The sequence below is a fragment of the Lotus japonicus genome, chromosome 3 (assembly GCF_012489685.1).
Source record: "Lotus japonicus ecotype B-129 chromosome 3, LjGifu_v1.2".
NCBI classification, from domain to species: Eukaryota; Viridiplantae; Streptophyta; class Magnoliopsida; order Fabales; family Fabaceae; genus Lotus; species Lotus japonicus.
In genome coordinates this window covers 26,285,523-26,298,728 of record NC_080043.1, presented here as the reverse complement: position 1 = coordinate 26,298,728, position 13,206 = coordinate 26,285,523, and the positions used below count along the sequence as shown (strand labels likewise).

Sequence of the window (13,206 nt, the reverse complement as noted above, 5' to 3'; positions counted from 1 at the left end):
ATTAGATAAGAATATTTTTGTAAATTAACACCACAAACTTTAAATAGTCTCTTATAAAAAGTATTAAGGTGTACCTCTGATTTAATTTTTATAATAAGAAGGACAAGTAATAATAAGAGAGATATGAGAAAAGGGTGTGAGTGAAAATGAGGTAAAAGATAAAATCAAATGTGAATAAAGTAATGGTCTTATATAGGTCGTTATGTTTACTTTTTAAGATGAATCAAATTGAGTTTCTAACGGTCAAATCCCTTGCAATCGACCCATAAAAAAATCTAATCATATTAAATCTAATTGATGATGTGTCATCAACATTGACCGCTTAACAATTCACAAGGCGAACCTAGTCCGTTGATGGGTGACCCAAGTAGACATTTTACATTAATTTTAATCCTTGTTCTAACTACCTCATCAGAACATGCATGGGTCGCAGAGGATTCTGGGTGTGAGGTTTCAGGCGATCGGTCATGGTGGAGGTTTCCAGCTATATATATATATATATATATATATATTGGTCTGGGAGAGACCAAGCTACCCGTTGACAAAGGGTAGGAGAGGGGATCTGGACGTGCTGAAGGACTCCAAAGCTGGTGAAGGTCCCGGGAGGGGCTCCTGCAAGGCACTCCGATGCTGAAGTCAGTAAGTGAAGTGGTGAGTATAGTGAGGATAGTCAGAATACGTTACCTTTGAATGGGGGAGGTGTTCCCTTTATATAGGAGAGGTCGAATTAGGGTTGGAGCCATGCAACGTCATGCATGGCTCGTACATGGGGACACAGCTCACCGTTGGATTACCTGCAGAGGAACAGTGATCCAACGGTTTGGGGGTCCCTACGGATCTGCACCAGCCCACCTACTCCTAGGGTGGTTGGCCTAGGTCAACCTCTATCTAGTGGGCCCCGGGTTCCTTGTCCTTACCCTTGGCGGTGGGGCCCATAAGTAGGGTGCTCCCAGACCCTCTAAACCGTCCCTTGATAGGGACGTTCCGTGGGGTCCAGCCCCGTCCCGGGTGTCCTGCCCGTCCTCGGTCAGGGTTACCGGAACATATATATATATATATATATATATATATATATATATATATATGGTGGTGACACTACTGCAGTTGACAATATCAGAATCATTCATGAGAGAGACCAAGATATTCTGATCTCATTCGCAGAGTAGTGCTCCGGCCTTCATTACAGTTGTCATTGGACATATACATGTTTGATTGTTTACTCACAACCTTTTTTTTTGTTGTTGTTATTTTTATAATTTTCAGAGTTGACTTCTCTTTTTAGATTAGTTGTTAACTTCCTTTAAATGGGAGGATAATAAATTTTGAAAGGGATGTTCTTTGTTTATTTATAAATAAATTTTGCTGTTAAAAATAAAAAAACTTCCTTTATGTGGGACTTGGACGCTTGGATATTTCTTGTTATAAGAGTTGTGTTTTTGAGGCAAGCTTGAGATCGAGGCGCAGAGGATTTTGGGTATGGTGATTTCAAGCTTGGACATAGGATTTTGGGTTTGGAAATAGTGATTAGGGTGGTGAAATATGGGTATTTGGGTATAGGTATGGTATGGAAGAAAAAAATAAGGATTAAATGTGATTTTAAAAAAATACAAAATTAAAATTGATGTGAAAAGTTTACGTGGTCCCCTCAATTAATTAGGTTGGTCATATGGAGTGTTGATTGATCAAAATTAATGACACATTATTTAATTACTTGATTTAATTTGATTAAAAAGAATTTGTAGAGACATATTAGAAAGCATTTTGAAAGATAGTTATCTAAATGACTCATTAGAAAATTTGGGTTAATTCATTTATAATCTAGTACTTCCTCCGTTCCTATATATAAGTCACAAATAACTAATTCTCTTAGATTAAGAAAAGTAGTAGTTACTAGTAATAAATTTGTAAAAAATGATTTACTTTCCTAGATTACTCTTATTTACTTTCCTATGATTTTCTCTCTCCAAGTTAATACTTCTAAAGTTTATCATCTCTTTTATATTAAATATGAGGGTGAACTTGGAAAAAATTATTTAATGTTTCCTAGATATTAGAAAGTGACTTATATTTTGTAAAAAAAATTTTCAAAAAATGTGACTTATAATAGGGAACGGAGGGAGTAACATTGAAGATAAGTTTGTTAAAATTTTTATATTTTATTTACTATAAAAAAATTATTGGTCAATTGAGTTGTGAGTTTTTTTTTATCAAGAGTTGTGAGTTAATAACCCACATAAGTCATTTAGACAACCTTTTAAAAGTCAATGACTCAATGATTCTTCCTATAAAATCAATAACCTAAGTTACCTAACACCATCTATCCATCCTTAATTATAACCTTAATTATACATCTGATCACCACCATGGAGCTGAGCCCCTCTTTCTGTATTTCATTCATTGCCTTCCTTCTCTTTCTCATCATCTTATTCAAGTCACTTAAAAGATCAAGTTCTAAGAACTTACCCCCAGGACCATGGACACTACCTTTGATAGGAAACATACACCAGATTGCAAGCTCATTGCCCCATCACAGCCTCAGAAATTTGGCAAACAAGTATGGACCCTTAATGCACCTAAAACTAGGAGAGGTATCCCAAATCATAATCACTTCACCAGAAATTGCAAAACAGGTTATGAAAACACATGAACTTAATTTTTGTGATAGGCCAAACTTGCTTTTGTCCTCAATATTTACTTACAATGCTACAGACATTGTTTTCTCTCCATATGGAGAATACTGGAGGCAAGTGAAAAAACTATGCAACACAGAGCTGTTAAGCGCGAAGCGGGTACAATCGTTTAGGTCCATCAGAGAAGAGGAGGTGTCAGAGGTTGTGAAAGCAATAGCTGCTAGTCAAGGATCGGTTATTAATCTCACCGAGAAGATTTCCTCACTGACTTATGGGATAACAGCACGTGCAGCTTTCGGGAAGAAAAACAGACACCAACAAGAGTTCATATCAACTTTGAAGGAAGCACAGGAGATGCTAGCAGGGTTTTGTGTTGCTGATCTCTATCCTTCTATTAGAGTGCTTCAGAGGATGGGTAAGGCCAAAATGGAAAAACTGCACAGACAAATTGATAAGATATTGCAAGACATCATCGATGATCACAAAACTGAAGATTCCAGGAACCAGGAAACAGGGAGTACTGAAGATATAGTCGATGTTCTTCTCAAGCTTCAACTAGAGCAGGAAAAGAACTCGGAATATACCTTGACTGATGACAATGTTAAAGCTATCATCCTGGTGAGTATATACCTAAATTTTTTTACTTTAACTTGCACCGATTTTCACAGTTTTGGTTTATCTATAAATTTCATATATATGCTTATATGGTCATTACTACTTACTTGCGGTTGTAACTTTTTAACAAAATCATGTGCACACCACTTTTGATGACACCCAATTATTTTGTAATCGTTTATAACTAAAAAAAATAGAAACAAAGTGTGTTGAGTTCCTAGCCTTTTAAAGTGAAAGAAAAATTCATGCCAGTTTACATAATAGATAGTAAAATATGTTGCAGGACTTGTTCGGCGCTGGTGGAGAAACAATTTCAGGGGTTGTGATATGGGGGATGTCAGAAATGGTAAAGAACCCAAAGGTGATGGAAGAAGCACAAGCTGAAGTAAGAAGGGTGTTTGATAGGAAGGGGAATGTGGATGAGCAAGACATGCACAAGTTGGTATACTTAAAGTCTGTTATTAAAGAAGTTCTAAGGCTGCATCCATCTATACCTTTATTAGTTCCAAGGGAATGTAGGGAGAGATGCCAAATCAATGGGTATGAGATACCAGCAAGAGCAGAGTCGCTATCAATATTTGGGCTATTGGAAGAGATTTCAGGTATTGGGATGAAGCTGAGACTTTTAAACCCGAGAGATTTCTTAATAGCCAAATTAATTTTACAGGCACAAACTTTGAATATCTCCCATTTGGTGTTGGAAGGAGGATGTGCCCGGGCATAGCATTTGCCTTACCCGCCATTGAGCTGCCACTTGCTCAATTACTTTACCACTTTGATTGGAAGCTTCTCAATGGAATGAAGAATGAAGAACTTGACATGACTGAGTCATTTGGACTTGCTCTAAGAAAATCTAAAGACCTCTACTTGATTCCCATTTCTCGTCAATATCAATAGATATGTAGAAATGTTTGGTAAACAACCTAAATGGGTGTGCACTCCTAAAATATTACTCCATCTGTTTCCATATATAAATTACTTTTATCTAATTCTCTTAGATTAAGAAAAATAATTATTTTTTTATAGGTAAATGTTAGTTGTTAATAATAATTACTAATAATAAATTTGTAAAAAATAGTTTTCTGAAGCGAAAAAAAAAGTGACTTATATTTTTTGTTAAAGTATATCAATTGTAATTTCAAAATTTTGATTACCATTAATAATTGATTACTGTTTCCACTCATTGCATGTTTTTCTAATAAGTGTAATTGTCTTAAGACAATCTTATATTTAGAAACGGAGAGAGTATATTGTTATACCCCCACTTTGCATGTATTTTGAAATTAATGACTAATTATTTACTAATAAGTTCTAGCCGTAACTAAGTTAGGTTTCCTTAAGGATAACGATACAAGTTTGAATCTCAGGAAAAACATTTGTTTGAGAGATATGCGACAATTTCCTAAACGGGTGGTGACATTTATTAAAAGACAAAAAAAAACTACCTCTAGTCCTATTTATAAGATCTAAATGAGAGGTTTACTTCAGTCCTCTTTATAATAGCTAACTTGAATCTTCCGATGAATCAAAATATAATAACTGACTTGAAGTTTCGGGTGTATAAAATACTTTTTGAAAAGAATGCCTTTATTTGATTGAACTTTTTTTCTCTTTTCACTCTCCTAAATATTAATGATGCATATAAATTAAGAAAAGTGAGTTAGGGGTACTTTTGAAAGTTCGATATTAATTGAGAATAAATTTAAAGCACTTAACTGTTTTAACTAGATTTCTTAAACGGTGTGAATTCATTTTTTGGTTCTTATAAATAGGACCGGAAGTAAAATTATCGTAAGTTATACGACTCTTATTCCTTATTAACTATCAAGAATGAAAGAAAAAAACACATATAAGAAATGCAATTAATATGTTTAACTTTTAAAAACATAGGGTTAAATGTTTTTTTAGAAAACAGGGGTGGATTGGATTTGATCCCCTAAAATAATTTACAATTTTTAATCCTCAACACTAATACAATATTTAAAGTTAATTAGTCCCTCTTGTTTATTTTGTGCATTAGTTGAGAACGAATGCAAGGACACAAGAAAGGGGTTGAATTGTGTCTTTTAAAAATAACCTTTTAAAAAAAATGAGTTTATAAAACCTTTTTCGAAACAAAATGTTAGTGCAGCAGACAAGATATGAGAGGTGAAGAAATAAAACAGATAAAGCACACAACAATTTTATCCTAGTTCTTATAAACTATGTTAATTCGTTTTTTGGATCTTATAAGTAGAACCAGAGGTAAAATTAGTCAAAGTTATACGACCTTCATTCCTTATTAACTATCTAGAAAAAAAAAACATATTATAAGAAATGCAATGAATATGCTTAACATTTAAAAACATAGAGTTAAATATTTTTTAGTCCCTATAAAAAAATGGTGAAAAGGATTTGGTCCCCTTAAAATAATTTATAATTTTTAATCCTCAACACTAATAAAATATTCAAAGTAAGTCCCTCTTGTTTATTTTGTGCATTAGTTGATAAATAATGCAAGGACATAAGAAGGGGGTTGAATTATGTCTTTTAAAAACAACATTTAAACAAATATGAGTTCATAAAACTTTTTTCGAAATAAAGTGTTAGTGCAGCAGAGAAGATATGAGAGGTTAAGAACTAAAGCAAATAAAGTACACAAACAATTTTATCCTGGTTCACCCTAAATCAGTGGGCTACGTCTAGCCTTGGTATCCACCAAGATTTTCCACTATATCAGCCAAGTATCAAGGACTTCTACTTCACAAGTATTCTTCAGGACTTCTCCTCAACAAGTATTCTCAAGGAGTTCTTTTTAAACAAGTATTATCAAGGACTTCTCCAAAATCCAAGAAAATATTTTTCTACTTAGATTCCCTTCACAAAGTGTGACGTAGAAAGTTTAAGATCTAGCTACTCTTTTAGTATGAATACAATATTTGACACTTGAGAATACTAAGAGTATTTCAGAGAGAGATTTAACGTATAAGCACTCTCAAGAATGTCGTTGAGAGTGTTCTTAAGACTTTTGAGCTTTTTCTCATTTTTATTTCTTTTCAAATCTAACTATGTTCCTTATCTTCTTCAGTTCCTCAAGTCTTCCTCAAATCTAACTACGTTCCTTGTAAGACCCTATTTTGATGAATAAAATTATCTATTCTTGAATAAAAGATGAAGTGTGACTTGCTAGTGATTTGTGAATTTTCTTGATGCATTGAAGTGTATAGTGTTATTATTATTGATATGATAATATTTGGGGGGATAGGAAATGATTATTTGTAAGGTCAAGGACTCCAAGATAAGTGATTTTGGGTTGCTTGAAAGCCAAGAATGGTGTCATGGTCGAGTTTGATGAGTAGGGAAGGGAGGAGACTTGTTTGTTGACTTGGTTTGCTAGAGTTAAGGGGATTATGTCTCCTAGTTGAATGCAAATCAGATCTGTGGAAGGAATAAAGGGGGGAATGATGAGCAATTAATGCCTTGTCTCTTTTCAAATTGAAAATTTTTGTGAAGGCTTGGGAGAGGTGTGTATGGGCTGCGGGTTTAGGGGTAAAAGGGGAAGGGTTTTCAGCTTTTGAGAGACCAAAAGGGCTGAGTTAGAAACACATTTCCACACTCTCATTCTCATCACACATTCATAAAAAGAAAGAAAGAAAGAAAGAGTGAGAGAGGGAGAGAGAGAGGCGGCGGCAAGAAGGAGAGAAAGAGAAGGATCAAGGGAGAAAGAAGAAGACCAAGCAAAGGCTGAGAGGAGCAGGAAGGAGAGGGCTTCTTCATTCATCCTTTTCATCACATTTCTATCATCTTTTCACACCAAAAGCCAAGGTAAGGGTGGATCTAGTGGGTAGAGTCTAAGATCATACATGATGAAGGTTTCATGATTTGTATGACTATGATTTGAGTTTTGTGTTGGTTGATGATGACCCTATTTTAGTAGTGTTTTTAGGGTCATTTCTTTGTGTGTTTTGAGTCTTTTTGTTGAGTCTCATGTAGTGTTTCATGCATTCTCATGCATTTTTATCTTTTCTTTAGTCTTTATTTTGTTTTGGTAATTTAGTAGTTTTGTAGGGAGTTTTCCTGCATTTTAAGTAAAGTTTAGGACTTGCATGGTTTTGTTGTGTTTTATGAAGGACCTCTTGTGCTAATGAGCTCTTGGAGCTTCTAGAATCTTCCTTGACTTGTTGGTTAGGATTGGAGAGCAGAAACAGAAGGAGAAAGAAGGCCAAGAAGCATGGAATTGATGGAGAACTTAAAGAGGATTGAAAAGAGGAGTTTCAGAAGCCAAAAAGTCCTTTTCAGGCGAGCTTAAGCGCCTAGGCGCTGGGAATGGGCGCCTAGGCGCCAATTAGGTCCAGAGGCATGTTTTTCAACATGCAATTGGCGCTCAGGCGCTCTGAATTGGCGCCTGAGCGCCCAGCCTCGTTTATTTTGCCTATAAATAAGGCTTAGGCCAATTTCTTTGATACATTTGGACATTTCACTCATTTTTGATCAAGTTTGAGAGCTGAGGAGAACTTTGGGGTCAAGGGAGGCTTCCAACTTGTATTTTTTCTCAGGTTTTCTTTACATTTTCTTTATGAATTCACTAGCCATGAGTGGCTAGTTTACTTTTTGCTTTGGGTTAAGAGATTCTATGAAATTTTAGTTTGTTAAATCCTATCTCTATGCATGAGTCTTGATTCAATCTTGTATTTCAATTCCTTATTGCATGTTTAGCTTTGGTGCACCTTTGCTATAGGCTAGATTATAATCAAATGGAAATTTGTTATGATTTAGGGACATGAATTGGAATAGATCCTTCTATACTTGCTTCTAGGCATAAAGTGAGGGTAGGGTTTTGTTGGCCTGAATATCCATGCTATCATACCTCTTATGAATGTTTAAGTACACAAGGAATTGGGCTTATCTTTCAGTTTGAGAGAGTTACTCTTGTGAGGAATCAACTAGTAAGTACATAGGCTATAACAACAAGAGTTAAATCAAGGTTTCACATGCATAGGATAGGTGGACTAAAATGGATTAGATGATCAAAAACCCAAGGCAATTTTCCATCATTTGTTTTTCACAACTTATTCAACATTGCTCTTTTGCAAATCTTTTGTCACAAACAACCAACACCAATCTTTGAAATTTACTACTTTAAGAACTTGCAAACTTTAGGCTTAAATCAACAATTCTCACTCACAATCCCTGTGGTTCGATATTTTAAAACCCGGAGGTATTCGTACACTTGCGAATTGACCAACAAGTTTTTTGCGCCGTTGCCGGGGATTGTTTGTGGTTTTCGGTTTAAGTTAAAGAGTTTGTTTGTTTGTTTTACTAAGCATTGCATTGAATAGGTGTTACTAACCTTTTCTTTGTTTTTGTGATTTCAGTTTATGCACAGTAGACTTGGTTCGGATCCACTGTTGTTTGATCCGGAGCCAGAACGCACCCTCCATCGTCGACGAGCTCAACAAAGAGCTGCTGAGGTAGCCGCCATGGCTGCCCATATGACGGAGGAGGAGATGCAAGCCCACATTGAAGAAAGAGTGAATGAGGCTATTGCTCAAAGACTTCAAGAGCAAGAATTGGAGAACGCCAATCGTTCTCTTAGAGACCTCACCTCGGCTGCCATGAGCTACGATTATCCGGGCAGCATAGTTTCCCCCGATGGCACGGGAACTTTTGAGCTGAGGCCGGCATTCATTAATTTGGTGAGCCAAAATCAGTACGGTGGAGGTGCTCTTGAAGATCCTCATGCACACATGGAACGGTTTATCCGCAATTGCAACACCTACAGAGTTCATAATGTTTCAGCGGACACCATCCGCTTGAGTTTATTCCCCTTTTCATTGAGGGATACTGCTGAGGAGTGGTTGAATTCACAGCCCCAAGGTAGCATTACGTCTTGGGAAGACTTGGCTGAGAAGTTCACCACAAGGTTTGTTCCAAGAGCCCTCTTGAGAAAGCTCAAGAATGACATCATGACTTTTACTCAATCCACCGATGAGAATCTCTATGAAGCTTGGGAGAGGTTCAAGAAGCTCTTGAGGAGGTATCCTCAACATAACCTTACTCAAGCTGAACAAGTGGCAAAGTTCTATGATGGTCTCCAATATTCTTCGAGGTTTGGTTTGGATGCGGCTTCAAGTGGAGAGTTCGATGCCTTACTTCTACAAGTGGGGTATGAGTTGATTGAAAAAATGGCTATAAGAGCCATGAACTCTAGTAATGATCGCCAAGCCCGAAGAGGAGTCCTTGAGGTTGAAGCTTATGATCAACTTATGGCCTCCAACAAGCAACTTTCCAAGCAAATGAATGAGATTCAAAATCAAATGAAGATTACCAAGATTGGTGGTCGAGTTGCCAAGGTGGAGTGTGTGACTTGTGGAGGGCCACATGACAGCGAAGAATGCACAGAGACTAGACCGGAGGAGGAAGTGAAGGCTATGGGTCAAGCTCGGAATGACCCATTTTCAAATACTTACAATTCAGGATGGAGGAATCACCCTAATTTTTCTTGGAGGCAAGGTAGTAGTGGGCAAGGAAATGGCTTTCAAAGACAATTTCCTAGCCAAGGTTTCCAAGGCCAAAGCTCAAGACAACCTCAAGAGCGAGGAGAAGGTGAAGGTAGTGGTTCCAAGAAGAGCTTAGAAGAGTTGGTGGAAACTTTCATCAACCGGACGGAGAACAATTACAAGAATCAAGAGGCGGCTATCAAGAATCTTGAGAATCAATTTGGCCAGCTGGCCAAGCAAATAGCCGAGAGACCTCAAGGTAAATTCCCTTCCGACACTATCCCCAATCCTAAGCAAGAAAATGCCTCTGTTGTAGCCACTAGAAGTGGGAGAGTGATGAATGAATTGAAGGAAAAAACAGAGGGAGAAAAGAGAGAGGAGATAGTGGGAGGAGAAGTAGTTGTGCCTATTAAGGTGAGAAAGGAAGTTGATCTTACTCCTGAAACTAGCAAGGTTCCGTTCCCTAAAGCATTGGCTAAGAGGAGCTTAGATAAAAAGTTTTCAAAGTTTGTTGATGTTTTCAAAAAGCTCCACATTAGTATTCCTTTTGCTGATGCTTTGGAGCAAATGCCTTTATATGCTAAGTTTATGAAGGATATTTTGCATAAGAGAAGAAGGTTGAAGGGAGTAGATGAGACGGTGTTGATGACGGAGGAATGTAGTGCCATTTTGCAGCGGAAGATGCCTAAGAAAAGAAGGGACCCCGGAAGTTTACTATTCCGGTGGAAATTGAAGGCATGGCGGATGTGGAAGCCTTGTGTGACCTTGGAGCGAGTATCAATTTGATGCCGCTCACCATTGTAACACCCCGATTTCCGGTGGCGTCACTTTAGTAACCAAAAGAAAACTTAAGCGGAAAAACGTGAATTATTTTTTTTTTCGACAATATAATTAAAGACAGGAAACAATAAACTCCTCAACAAAAGATAAAAGAAAACTAATATACAACTATATATACATGCCCCGCTAATACAAACCACGTCACGAGTAACCTCCAGTGACGGGTAACAGAAAGAAAGTAACGCCCGAAGGCAAAATGTACAGTCCAAGGTAAAATCCTGTGTCCGCAACACTATACCTCAAAAACTGAGAACAAGTTGGCCCAGCGGCCTAAGAAAAGACCTCCTAAATCCAACCAGCTCTCTATGATCTCCATAAGGAAAACCACACAAAAAGCTACCGGTAGGAAACTACCCTGTCCCGAATCTGAAAACATGACGGTCAGAGCTACGACACTACTCCTACACTAATCCCAACTCGAGGAGCCCACACTAGCACTCGATCCTACACGCTAGCGTGGTCGTCGTCCGAATCTGCATCCAGGACAACTAAGTCGACATACACAATCCTACCCTCTCTATCCACCCTGACGCGCTCCTGCACTGATCTCTCGGGCTCGGGGCCCGGACCATGATCCTCGATAACAGCAGCAGTAAACGAACTGGACTCCGTCGAAGTCCCACCCACTGGCACCTCCTCAGAGGGGTCCTCATCATCCGAAGATAATGGTGGTGGTGGTGGTCCTCCCAAGCCGGGTCCACAATGCACGCCGGGCGGCAAGTTGAAGCTCAATATATGTCTCCTCAATACCCCCTCTGTCAAGCGTCTGAATCGGTCAACACGGTCCTCCATGATCCGACCGGTGTAGGTCGCACGGTGGCCTACGGGGTCGACCACCCATGCACCTGGGTCGTCCTGGTCAAGCATCTCGAATCCGGTCCCCCCCGAAGGGCTGACCATCGTAAACCAATCCGCCATACTCATCTGACAATGGCGTAGTCCGCCCAAACACACACAGAAGACGCGAGGGTCAACTCCAAAGAATTATATAAATAATAAAGCCAGAATATACAGGATAATAATTATTAGCCTCTCGGGCTTATAAGTTTAGGGATAACATCCTAGGGTTGCATGTATCACAATGAATATAAAAGATCATAATAACAATTAGCATGCCTCAAATAGGATAAACAAGTACCAATCACACTCAGCAACTAAGTCAGAATGTATGTTGCATGAAATGCAATGCTGGTTAACAAGATGCATTCCAGAAGAAAAGGATGGACATCAACGAGACGACCCTAACACCAGCCACGGTGGGTACCTCCCTGCTCGCGTGTCTCTTACACCACACAAAAGTAGTCAGATCAGCAGTGAACCCGTAGGTCTGCCATTCCGTCTGCTACTAAGGACCACCGTAGTGTCCTAAATATGGAAATCCGGGTCTTATGACCATTTTGGAATCCACCGAGGTCCGGTATCACGCCGTGTATTAACCTCAAAATGAGTGCATGAATGCAAGTGATTAGCCAAACAACGTCTCCGTCCTCACTCGACACGTCGCCACGTGTTCTAAATAACTTAATGTCTCTAAAAGAATACCCTAAGGTAAATGTCGATTCTGCGACAAAATGAATTAATCAAGAGAAGAAAGAACGTACTTTGGAACTCATGGTTCCCGGCTAAACTTTAGATAGCCAATCAATAAACTGCTCATCGAGCGAAAAGGTACCGAAGTACTTGGAAACTCATAGTTTCCGGCTAAACTTTAGATAGCCTAACAATAACCTGCTCATCGAGCGAAAGAGTACGAATGTACTTGGAAACTTATAGTTTCCGGCTAAACTTTAGATAGCCAAACAATAACCTGCTCATCGAGCGAAAGAGTACGAATGTACTTGGAAACTTATAGTTTCCGGCTAAACTTTAGATAGCCAAACAATAACCTGCTCATCGAGCAAAAGAGTATCAACATACTCGAAAACTTGTAAGTTCCTCAAAACTTGGACTCGACGACACTTCTCATATTTTCAAAACTAATAATCAGGCTCTAAGCTCTTATCTAAGGTTGTTATTATTGTTCAAGGGTTTTAGAGATTAATTAATGTCTTATGAATTTTCCTTGAGAAAATAGGTTTCTTTTAGTCTTATAACGTTTCCTACGAGTTTCAGGGATTCCATAATCCCAAATAATTTCTGAGAAGGTCTCGATCCATTAAGACATAACAAGGCCCGAACTCCGTTCGTCCTATCAATCTCTCTCAAAAATCTCATAAAAATTCGGCATGACTTGCCCGCAATCCTCACTCCTCAGAATCACAGTTATAAGTGGAATAACGTAATTAAATCAGCTCAATCAATAAGCATAAACAGCATATTCCAACACATCCTAGATTAACCATTTAGCACATAACATGTGAATCATTTAGCACACAAGATCATGGCATCAAGTACTCAACAAGATCGGCCGAAGCCTCAGAAATCATTTCAGACATTTAGCAATTAAGTGCATAACACATAAATCACGTCGAATTCGTCGACACCTAAAGAATTATCTAGTAATTCAGAGAGTAGCCCTCACCGGTGGGTCTTCCAGCTTCCTCCTCACAAGTTCCTTCACGCTCCTCTCCTTGATCACCAGGAAACTCCTCAAAAGAACCTTAAGCAAAAATCACAGAAATCAACACAAGGAGTCAAAAACT

General features: G+C 38.2%; 1 non-coding gene and 1 pseudogene across 1 annotated transcript; one reads left to right on the top strand and one right to left on the bottom strand.

Annotated features, from left to right (window-relative positions):
* The first annotated feature begins 2,335 nt into the window (after window positions 1–2,335).
* LOC130748439 (cytochrome P450 71D10-like) lies at window positions 2,336–4,322 on the top strand (annotated as a pseudogene).
* A 4,850-nt stretch (window positions 4,323–9,172) lies between these two features.
* LOC130709599 (small nucleolar RNA R71) lies at window positions 9,173–9,279 on the bottom strand. The gene has a single exon (XR_009010077.1). It is a non-coding gene; the product is annotated as a small nucleolar RNA R71 (small nucleolar RNA).
* Between the last annotated feature and the right edge of the window lie 3,927 nt (window positions 9,280–13,206).